The sequence below is a fragment of the Electrona antarctica genome (assembly GCF_951216825.1).
Source record: "Electrona antarctica genome assembly, chromosome: 9".
Taxonomy (NCBI): Eukaryota; Metazoa; Chordata; class Actinopteri; order Myctophiformes; family Myctophidae; genus Electrona; species Electrona antarctica.
The window spans coordinates 31652022-31664891 of NC_136790.1; positions in this window are offsets into that span (position 1 = coordinate 31652022).

Here is a 12870-nt window from a genome sequence, read left to right on the forward strand (position 1 = left end):
TTGACAAAGACCTTTAAACTGGTTGAGATGATCCAGCAAGCTGAAATGAAAAGCAGATCATTTGATGGTTCCAGCAGGCATTAACCCTGCCTATGGTTTGATCTCCCGGGGTCATTCTTGGCTACTGAAAGAGTTCCCAGCTCGATTATGCTGATCTGAGCTCTCTGACAAGGTCAGCTCCAGCTAGCTATGGGGTTGTCATGACTGACTGCAACTGCTCCTGACTCATATGTACAATCATTTGTCAGATTGTCATGGTGCTCAAAGCAACACATTGAATGAAAGCAGTCCTAGAATGATTTCATTTTCAACGTTAAAAAAAGACTGTTATCTACTGTTGTCAGCCAAGTAAATTAGTTTCAATATACATACTCTTGATAATCATTTATTTAATTTCTTCATCTCTTCACAAACACTCATTTACAAAGAACCTGAGTGCTTGGCAAAACCATGCACAACTGACAACTGAATATACTGTATACAATTATGTCTAGGGGTTTCTGTTGATAAAATCTAAACAAAATATCGAAGTCGTGCAGGGACATTTGAAACTTGGCACCTACTCATGTACACTACACTCTCAGAGTTGAAGGATTTGTCTGTGGCATTGACGTGATGTGGTGAGAGGGGAGTGACAGTTTTTTTTTGCATCCTCCCTCCTGTAGCACTTATTGTTTAACTGCTTTTCATTCCACACTTCAACCACAAACTTGTGCTCCATGTTGTTGTCAAAGCCTGCAGATTAGCTAATCTGTGACCAAGATCTTTGTGTCCTTGCCAAAGATACGTACGTGGCTTTAGATGAAGAAGAGCAACAAGGTAATTAATATAATCAACTCGTTTAGCATGGATACATGTGGTGCAGATGATTCACACAGCTTAAATGCTGTTGGTTTGTTTGCTAGTTTCTCACGTTTGAGATTTGCCACCATGTGATGTAGGCTACGCATTTGGAGGCATTCTAATAATTCCTATACTATTTATTCCACAATCAAGGAACACATTTTAAATACTTAGTTGTTGCTGCGTATTGTGGTTGCTCGACCATGATTTGTGTGTACCATTAAAAAGAGATTTAAAATTATTTGTAACATGAAATGTTTTTCCACCAATGCGTCCAAAATCACTTTAAGGTCAGAGAATTCAAATAGATTTATAGATTTTATTAGCAGTGCAGATCGTTAACATTCTATCAGTAAATCATGACTTTGATCAAGTTTGCTAAAGTGCACCTTTACTTGCAACGTGTGTGTGTGTGTGTGTGTGTGTGTGTGTGTGTGTGTGTGTGTGTGTGTGTGTGTGTGTGTGTGTGTGTGTGTGTGTGTGTGTGTGTGTGTGTGTGTGTGTGTGTGTGTGTGTGTGCGTGCGTGCGTGCGTCGTGCGTGCGTGCGTGCGTGCGTGCGTGCGTGCGTGCGTGCGTGCGTGCGTGCGTGCGTGCGTGCGTGCGTGCGTGTGTGTGTGCGTGCGCGTGCGTGCGTGCGTGCGTGCGTGCGTGCGTTGTGCATGAGTGTGTGTCCAGCTGACCTCATCGGTTGGGATTGTGCTCTTTTTGCTTTTTTGCTTTCTTTCAGTAGAAACAATATTATCTTGTGACACCATTACCACTTCGTCGTAGATGTGTGCACACCAAACGGTGTGCACACATCGTCCTCCTGTAAGTGGCAGCTAATTCACGTTTTACCAGTGTCATATGAGCCAACATTATGTGTGTACCTCCCTGCTTGCCCGTCAGTTTGCTGCAAGCCTTCTGTCCTTCTGCACAGAGTTAAGATGTGAAGAGTGAGAGAGGAGCTATACTGCCATCCGACTGCAGATCAAATGCACATCAAGCATTGGGTGAACGACAAACAGTCAAAACAGAACCTGATCTCAGGGGCAATTACCAGTGTTTGCTTAATCTTTGGAACGTGCTGTCGAGAGCTGGGGTCAATGACGCCGTTTGACTCCCCTCTTTCTAGCTGGGGCGAGGATAGGGATTATTACTCATTAGGAGTTCACAGCTTGCTGTTTCGAGTTGTGGGGGTTGGAAGTGTAATACCCTCCCCAACAAACATGAAGTTAGAGGGTGTGTGTGTGTGTGTGTGTGTGTGTGTGTGTGTGTGTGTGTGTGTGTGTGTGTGTGTGTGTGTGTGTGTGTGTGTGTGTGTGTGTGTGTGACTGTGTGACTGTGTGTGTGTGTGTGTGTGTGTGTGTGTGTGTGTGTGTGTGTGTGTGTGTGTGTGTGTGTGTGTGTGTGTGTGTGTGTGTGTGTGTGTGTGTGTGCGTGCGTGTGCGTGTGCGTGCGTGCGTGTGTGTTTTATAGAGAGAGCAAGAGAAACTGGGAGAGAAAAAGATTGAAAGCGAAAGAGAGAAAATGATCTATTTTTGTTCTTGTAATTGAATTAAAAAATAAAGCTACTGCAAGGAAATTAACTATAAAGTAAAACAAATAAGATGTAGACATTTGTCTCTCTACAATGTTTAGTTGTTGTTGTTTAGTTCTTAATGTTATCTTCCAAGACTTTTTACAGGGAATAAAGCTGTGTGAGACCGAAGCTCTGACCCGTTTCAACCGTTAACCCACTGGCAAAACTCTCCAAATGATTCAGTTACCTGTTTGTTACCTCAACAATAATTAAAGCTACTTGAAACCCCAACCACCCACGGGCGCTTTGAGCTGTACAATTAAGGTGGCGTGAGACCTGGGTTTACTTTAACCTGACTCCTTGGCACATTTTAAATGACAGCGTAAAAAGGCCCTTGAAGGCAGTGGGAATTGCTTTTACTGCGAGAGCTAAGCATTTGTAATTACCTGAAAAAGTTATTACACCTAATTCCACCCAGCCGAGGTTATGCTTTAAACCGCAGACCAACACGTTTGGTGCCTACTTGTCACAGAGCTTGTCTACATTGGAAAATTAGGCTGTCGATATATACACGTTCTTTCTATGAATCATAAACGTTTTTGTTTTCTTTTGAAGGTTTTTAAATAAGAGGTTTCATGAGCTGTGTTGTAGTTGCTAAACTGTGTCTCATTCCTTCTTCTTCCTCTGTTTCTATAGGCTACTTGCTCATACTACATTCATCTTTTCCAATACATGCAGTCACACATGCTTACACAAACACACGCACACACGCACAGTCGCACACGCACACGAACACACACACACACACACACACACACACACACACACACACACACACACACACACACACACACACACACACACACACACACACACACACACACACACACACACACACAGGTTTGTATAACTATACTTGCTTAAGGAAATGTCAAGCTGAACGTACAAAGAGTCAAAGTGCAATTATTTGCTTTTTCTGTGTGTGATATTGCTGCACAACTAAGTTTAAAATAGGGACAACTCTAATGTTGCGTTCACACGGTCAGATGAAACGATGCAGTCTACCATTCATTGTCAATGGAAGCCAGCGACGTGAAGCTACGAAGCAGCTGTGACGTGTGAAGCTGCCACAAATGATGCTGTGATGCGTTTTTGCATAATTTCATCTGCCCGTCTGAACGCACCATAACCCCTAAACCTATCTCTAAAAGCCTAATCCCAACCCATCTGGCCCTCACAAGTATAGTAACACACATACACACGCACGCACGCACGCGCGCGCGCACGCACACACACACACACACACACACACACACACACACACACACACACACACACACACACACACACACACACACACACACACACACACACACACTCTCTCTCTCTCTCTCTCTCTCTCTCTCTCACACACACACACACACACACACACACACACACACACACACACACACACACACACACACACACACACACACACACACACACAGCAGCAGAGCAGCAGCACCACTCTCTCTCTCTCTCTCTCTCTCTCTCTCTCTCTCTCTCAGATATTGTGGTCATGTAGTGACTAACCCGGGGGATAAGAAGGGGTTCCATGCTGACAGGATGTCAGTGCACAGTGGGAGATGGCTAACTAGAGGGAGCATCAAAGAACGACTAAATCAGCTCACTCCGCCACAGCACACTTAGTGCATTCCTCTAGGGCAGAGATATGCAACGGAATCTGTTGTTTTGTAGACTTTAGCGGTGAAAATGTGGTGCAGGGTGAATTGAGCCAGGTTTTGTGTACTTCACTGTGTCAATGTATGTACTGTACCTTAAGTCATTTTGTGGTGAAACGGTAAAATTGCAACGCCTTATAGTTTGGTGAACCAAGGGCATTCATGCATAGTAGAACAATATTACAGACTGCAACTCGTATCCTAAGGGTTTATAGTTTAATATAAGGCAGCCTATAGGTCTACACAGTTTTCTTGAGCTACCTCCCATACAATTTCATTGTACAGTACCTGATACTCATTGCGAAAAACACATTTATCTTAACTCCTCTAACAATGCTCTTTTTAACGCCACAGCTGTCTTCACTTTGTACTTTATTGTTCACCCTTTTCATTACTTTGGCAGCAATAACACAGTAACCGCTGTCCTAAAAGAAAAGCCCATATAACACTCAACGCTCACTGAGAGGCCATATGCGTGTATAGTTTCACCATTATGGAATGGCAAATGTTGTTGCAGAAAGGCAATATAATGAGACATTTATTTGGTGACAGCTTCACTTGCTGTGTCTATGAGCCACACTCGTAAAGGGACGTCATAAATGACAAGACGGAAGTCATGAACATGCACACAAAAAGGAAAGGACGGTTATACTTTAATTTTGTAGTCATTTTCTGAGTCTTCCAGCTGTGGGCAGATACATTTTACCATATGCGTCTATCCTCAAATGGTTTTGTTCGGTCTCACGTTAGATTTTTATTGGTAGCTTGCTTGTTGCAACATAAATGAAAATGCCCACAGACAAGTAGTGAGCTAGTTTTACAACATCATTGTGCACACATCAAAACTGTCACCATAAATGGAGGTGAGTAAACATTGCCTTTATTTCAATCCCTAGTGGGTTTTACCTCTCTGCGGTCTATAGCCTCACCCATTGTGTGCTAGCCATTCTCATGCTGTCCAAAGTACCCCCCCCCCCCCCACAAACCCTCTGACTTTGCCCCTCTAAACACGCCCCCACCCCACCCCAACTCCCCCTGCCAGCTCTGTCCCACACCCAACACAGGACCTGCTTTGATTGCCACTTAATTACACACCGTTTTACTCCACCATTTACCAGTCAAAAGGAGGGGCCAACTGGAGGTGGGGTTGGTGGTGGTGGTGGAGGAGGGAAGGAGGGGGTTATGGGGCCCCCAGCATCTCCTCCATCAATGTCGGCGGCCCCCACAAAGGCCCCCGCGACAGGGGATGAGTAGCCATAATGCTGTGGCCGTGCCTGCCGCTCAAAGCCACCCCATTCCTAATTGCCCTCAGAGATGGCAGATAATGGAGGGGCTTTGAAGTGAAAATGGGCCCTAATGAGCGGGAAAGAGAGAGAGAGAGAGAGAGAGAGAGAGAGAGAGAGAGAGAGAGAGGAGATTGGGGAAAGGGGGATAGTGTGTATGGGATAAGGATCAGATGTCAACCTGCTTATAAAAAAGTAGTCAGGGAGAGAGAGAGAGGGAGAGAGTGAAGTACAGAGAGAGCGGATGTGTTTTGGGAGACTGCTGTCCCTCCTGTCTCCCTCTGTGCTCACGGGAGTGCGGAGGAGTCGGAGACAGGAGTCAGAGACGGACACTCTGCAGGGGTCCGCTTCATCCATCTTCCTGCCCGCCCCCCCCTCCCTCCCTCCCTCCCCTCACTTCTTCCGTCCCACCCTTCTGTCTCCAGCATAGCCTTCAGGCGCCTGTCTCCCCCCAACGGTTGCTAGCAGCACCACTCTCTCTCTCTCTTTCTCTCTCTCTTGCCTGCCCACTCTCCCACGGATAAAACTCTTTTTTCGCCTTCCTCTTTCTTTGCTCTGTTGTAATTTTGTCTTTCTATTCACCCTCTTCCTTTTCCATGCCCTCCCTCCCTCCCTCCATCGCTCCCTTGTTCTGTCTGTGTCTCTGAGAATAGGAGCCTCTATGAGGAAGATGACAATAGCACCGCCACTTGGTCTGGCGTCAGGGACTTCTTCCCATACCAGCTAACATGCTTGGGATTCTTTGCACTGTCTCCGTATCTCTTGTCTTCTCTCTTCTCCTTGCATGCTTTCACATTATGTGGAGGCCAGACTTCAAGGCAGATGATTTGCATACAAAGCGCAAGTCGTCTTTTAACTGCATGCTTCTTTTGTCAAGCTCCTTTGGTCCTGTCTTAACTTTACCTTTCATTGTTATAACAACCCCCCCACTCTCTCAATTTCAATTCAAATGAGCTTTTTTTGGCAAGGGAAACATGTTTACATTGCCAAAGCAAGTACTTAAAATAATACAATTTCAATGTTTGGTTATTTATAGCCAAAGTATGGCTATAAATATATAGCCATACTATAATAAATAAATGTGTATAAACAGAGCGGTGTGACATTGCAACGTTCCAATATAGTAGGTAAATAACTACATTGAAAAATACAAAGTTTCAAAATATGTGCTTATGCTGTCAGAATATACATACGGTATTCAAAATTCTCTCCCTCTCTCTTTTCCTCTCTCTTATTACACCTTAAAGTCAGTCCATTTCCCAGACATCAAAACCCTCTTGCGATGCCAAATGGAAGTAGTTTAAATCAACATTTGCAGATTTAGTGCAATGAACTGACTAAAGAGAAATATTTCTGTATTCAAACATGAAAAAAAGGAAAATATTTGCTTCAATGCTCTTCAATGCTCCCAGTTCAATTTTTATTGAAGTACAACGTTTTTTATTGCCATATGCATGTGACAATAAAAACCTTGAAACCATCACATTACAACACTACAAAATCTTTAATGGTAGCACCCAGAGATTATAAAAATAATATACATTTATTGACTGGCCGACCCAATAGTCGAGTCATTAAGTGTATACCACACAATGCATGGCACTCCTATTCTTTCTCCATGTTTTCTGTCTATGTTTTAGGTATAATAGTGGGCGCAGATGGCCTAGTGGTAGAGGCACATACTAGGCTCTAATGCAGCCTGACAGCTAGACGCAGGTTCGATTCCTGAGCCCAGCGAACTTTGCTGCGCGTGTCACTCCCTCTCTGTCTACTGTACTATCCTAAATAAAGACAGAAAAGCCACAAAATATCTTTATCTTTATTATTTTCTTTTTTCATAATAATAATAGTAATAATAATAACTTCCTTGGACTACACATAGGCTACAGGTACCTTGTGATGACCTTTAGGTTCAAGTCCAACCAAGAAAGCCCTTCACTGCTGGATGTTCCTCTACGGTTTCCCACTGTTAAAAACTGCCCATTTACCTCTGAAGAGACCTATAAACCTGTCTGAGAAGCTGAGCTGACAACAGCCACTTCACAGGCTGTGAATGAAAAAGGTCTCTCTGCTCCCTTTAAACAAAGAGTCATCACACCGGACACTTCCAGGGGTATATGTCATGACCCTGCCTCGTTACACCATAAAACAGCCTGTTTGGCTAAATGAAAGAGCCGGTTTAACTGTAATCTGCCTTTATCAGGCTCCAATGCTCCATCAGCCATTGGATTGGAGGACTCGATCCCTTTGGTCTTTGTCTGGAGCTTAAACAAGTTGTGTTTGCCATTTCAAAAGAAACTCTCTCTTTCAGCAGCGACAGCAGGGACCTTCTGAATGACAATAGTTGTTGCGCATCAGTTGGTATTTACTGCTGAAGAGGGTTCAGTGCATTAAAGCCAATGCACTGATTGTTAATGTGTTTGCCTGTACTAATTGGCTCGAGGGCAACATGCTGCTTAAACAATGCAAAGGGAAAACAGTATCAAGGGGGGGGGGGGGGGGGGAGTGGAAGTTGCATATTAACCACTTAAAGCAGTGGTTTTCAAACAGTGGTCCTCGAGGGGGTTCCAGGTGGTCCCCAGCTAAATGATGGAGAGTTTGTAACCAAATGGACCCTTATAGATCTTTAACTCTTGAGAGCGGTTTCATTTTACGCTCTCAAGAGTTACATTATTGTAAACAGCATTACTTAATTTACAAGAAGTACTATATGATTATATTCAAAGTTTTGGGTCTGAGGCTAAATCTCATCATATGGTGGTCCGTGGCTCAAATACCGAATTAATGAGCCTTGATATGAAAAAGGTTGAAAACCAATGATTTAAAGACCACCAGGGGTCTATATTTGGTGCCCTCTTTTTTTCCCCCATTTCCCAAAAATAGCCCCATGAGCTTCTAGATCTGCTATGTTTGCAGAATGTTTGCATATTATGACAGTCGCAGAATAGGGGTAATGGCCTTTTGGGGTTCTTGTTGCTAGTATATAGCAACATAATTGTTTTTGTCATTTTTTAATAAATATTTGAAGCTTTTCCAGAAATCTTAGGTGAGGATTTAGAAGGCGTTTTAGAATAGGCCTCTGTCCTAAATGGGTTAAATACACAGATCCTTTACCGGTCCATATTTACACAGAGTTAAATGAACTCTGAAGGATGTTACTGTGTGGCTGGCATTAAGAAGCCCGATGACAACATCCGCATGCAAAGCATGTGGTACAGCGTTGTTTATTCAAAACTAAATTACGTATTCCAATATCTGAGGTTGGGCTTCATCAATGACTTGCATTCTGTTCACTTCATTGTGAAGTTGCTGTAAAATACCTGCATAATATGTATGAACCCGCACCACGGTGAATATAACTTAAAGCAGACTGATTTTATGTCCATTTGACCTTCAAGGGGGTCTCCTGTCCTTCAGTGAAACCTCAGAGGCTGTCACTCTGAAATATGAAGGCAGTGAAACGAGCAGTGCAGGGACCTGGTTCCATCTAACCATGGGTGCTTGTCTACTTAGTAATCAGTACAAGCTGTGGGGAGACTTGGCCTAAACTCACGACCACAATTTGTGCCTCCGCAATGGAAGAAGAAGAGGAGGAATACCAGGGGTTGGGGGGGGGGGGGTTCACAGGATGAACAGGAAAGTGGCAATCTCTGTGATGTTAAAAGAGGAGAACGCATGCCACTCGTCTGATGTGAGACAGTGAGTGAGAGAGTGCGTGCATGTGTGCATAAATAAATAAGTGTGTGTGTGTGTGTGTGTGTGTGTGTGTGTGTGTGTGTGTGTGTGTGTGTGTGTGTGTGTGTGTGTGTGTGTGTGTGTGTGTGTGTGTGTGTGTGTGTGTGTGTGTGTGTGTGTCATGGATAAAGGTGTGCATCAGGTTTTTGGTTTTTTGCTGGCTGCTCCAAAAATCAATTTCTAGGTCAGAGGAAGCCTACATTGACTATATGGCATACAGTGAAGAGAGAAATCAATGTGAAAGCCAAAATGTCAGGATCTCAAATGGTCATGGTTGAAACCAGTATTCACAGCGAATTTCCGGCCGCAGTGCCATGCCTAAGTCCCCCTGATTATTTTCTGGTTCAAGGGTTGCCTCGTTTCAAAGCCTTCCCCTCTGCCTGTGATTTGGTCTTGTTAAGGGGCCTATATTTCAGCCGAGAAACACACACTGAACCTTAAATGAAATTAAAAGTGACTATCAATCACACTGGGTTCTCAGTCTTCCATCAGCGTGTGGTGTGTACCTCGGTGTTCAACAGACTGACCCTGTGACGCTGAGTGGACTGATATTTGCCGAGTGTTTTTGTAATGTGAGGTTGAGTTTATGGACACCAAGAAAGGGGAATTCTATACACACCCAAGGCTTGAAAGTGAGAGCTATGGAACTAGGTTGTTTACTGTAACATTCAGAGGATCTGTAAAGTCTTGTCTCCTGTGAAGAGGACGGGTGTTGGAAAATATAAGCACTCACCCCGTTCAGCCCAAACATCCAGCATCAACTAAAGATTTAGACATTTAACAGTAAGGAATCATTGTAATTTGGAATCACTGAGGACTCTGAGGAGTGAAAATGTGTTACATATGAGAGCATTGGTGCTGTTAATGGTATGGTAAGAGTTACACAGGATTCTGTCCTAGAATCTACACGTTCATAGCCTACCCAAAATGTATTAATTTTAAAACTTCTTTCTGAGACTTCTTTAAATTTAACTATTCATGAAACAATTGGGTATTAAAGTTAATAACTATCATATTTACTAGGATTGACATTTCTAGTTTGCACTAGATGATACAGACAAGTGGCATTTGGTGTGTAGAGATATCAAGCTTTCAGATAAGTTAATGGCCATAGTCTCAACTCATCAGAACTTAAAAGGAAAAATGAAGGCATTCAGACAAAGTATCTGTTTCATATAGTCCCGTTCACTGTTCACAACCCCCACCCACACGTGACATGAAAGAGAAAACCTCATAATAAAATTGAATAAACCGTCCTCCAAGGTTGAATTATTGTAATTACATGTAATTGAGTGTTTGGCGGCAAAACCATTTCCTTCTCAGATCCCGCATGTACTTTCTGAAAATCACGAGCACTTTGTTCTTGGTCCTAAAGCCACCGCTTGACCTTCTCCAATTGCAGTCTTTGGTGAACAACTGTGACATGAGACAGAGTGAGGGTGGAGGGGGACGGCCACGCTATGTTGTCACAAAGATGAGTTGCTCTCCACCAGTTCCATATGGTTCCAGTCACGTACAGTATGCTGGGTTCCCTTCTCTCTCTCTGCCTATTTATAAATACACCAAGTCGCGTTTGCTTTGGCCAGAGCCTTGGAGTTAAAAATGGGAGAAACCACTGAGGCATAAATTAGTTAATGTTTCGTTTTGAGTATATCTCTGTGGATGCTGGTTTGTTCTAGGTACAGTAGGAATGCTTGCAGAAGCATAAGAGTGTCCATTGTTTTATGACTAAGCTGATCAACTAACAATCAGCAGTAGAGCAGAAGTCCACAAAAAGTGGTCTCTTTTAGGCTTGTCGGTCAATAAATTGTACGCTTAATTGTGTGGACTGAATTATATTTTTTTGTAAGAAGAGGTGAAAATGATGGCATCATTTAAACAGCCTACCTCATTACATTCTTACTTTATAATGGATTCACTGTATGAACCCTATGACTTGGGCTAACACCCAGAACTGCCCAAATCATTTCATACACCAACTATGTTTTCATGTTGCAGCTGTCCAGTGAGGATGAGGCAATGGTACAACCAATGACCAGCTCAGTAAATGCTTCCATGGTGTTTTCCCCCCTTCCACAGACTATTGTGTCAGTGTGAAGGTGCACACCTATGTCAACACTGTTGAGACATAATTGAATAAGTTGCAGTGATCTATTCGGTTATGTGATGACCCCAGCTTGAGTCGCTGACAGATAAGTAAAATTTCAGTTAAATTAATCCAGGGCTGTAGTTAAGACACCAGTATAGAGCCCAGTATAGAGCCCTGAGCCTCTGGTCAACCATATGGGTTCATTTGGTCAACCATATGGGTTCATTTGGGATCCGATGGTAATTCCGACGGAGAATTAGTCCGACATGTGGGAACAACGGTCGGTGTATCGCTCGAACATGCGCTGCTCCCGTGCTTGCGGTTATGGGTAGATTAGGGTTTGAGGTAGGTTGTCCGCAAGCAGAGCACGCCATGAGGTACGCTCACCACTGCTGGTACGACTGCTGCTCTGAGTCCTAAAGCTCTCTGCTGCTGTCTGGGTACGACTGCTGCTCTGAGTCCCTATAGAGCTCTCTGTCTGGGTACGACTGCTGCTCTGAGTCCTAAAGCTCTCTGCTGCTGTCTGGGTACGACTGCCGCGCTGAGTCCCTATAGAGCTCTCTGTCTGGGTATGACTGCTGCTCTGAGTCCTAAAGCTCTCTGCTGTCTGGGTACGACTGCTGCTCTGAGTCCTAGTGCTCTCTGCTGTCTGGGTACGACTGCTGCTCTGAGTCCCTATAGAGCTCTCTGTCTGGGTATGACTGCTGCTCTGAGTCCTAAAGCTCTCTGTTGTCTGGGTACGACTGCTGCTCTGAGTCCTAGTGCTCTCTGCTGTCTGGGTACGACTGCTGCTCTGAGTCCCTATAGAGCTCTCTGTCTGGGTATGACTGCTGCTCTGAGTCCTAAAGCTCTCTGCTGTCTGGGTACGACTGCTGCTCTGAGTCCTAGAGCTCTCTGCTGTCTGGGTACGACTGCTGCTCCAAGTCCTAGAGCTCTCTGCTGTCTGGGTACGACTGCTGCTCCGAGTCCTAGAGCTCTCTGCTATTCTAAAACCTTTAGACCCGTTATTGACCTTATACCAACCTTGAAACTTACCTTAGTTACGTCACCAAGAATAGTGGTCCCTTATTGGCCGGTGGAGTACACTGAGATACATACATACCCAGCCGATCGCAGTACTTGCGCACTCTGCTTGCGCAAGTAATAATACTTTCATTTGTGTCCATATGAGCATTAAACACCTATTATTTTATCATAATGTCGACTTGCTTTGCTGTTTTAAAAAAGAAATGGAAATTTGGGGGAAATATTCACCTATATTAATATTCAACATGCTCAAAATAGAGACGATTTTAAGGTCATGGGAAACAGCAGATAAATCCATTAACATGCCTCACTCACTTCCATCATGTCCATTGTATGGGGATACCTCAGCTAGTCTAGTCTCCAGTCTACTACAGTGACAGCTATAGAGGGTATGCACATGCATAAAGTCTGTGGCAAATCAAGTTTAACGTTGTTTAATGCAATCAGATTTTTCTGACTTTTCTGTTTGGATGTATGGGCTGTCAAGGCCAGAAAGTAGTTTTTTGCCACTCAGTAGGCGTTCCCGCATTAATTCCGGGTATGATGATGAAGTCACGTGCATACACTCTATAAACCTATACGACTTTATGGATTTCAATAAATGAAGCCAGGTTCATGATCCAAATCAATGAAAAATAATGGTACAGCTACTTTTTTTTAGCCTTGGT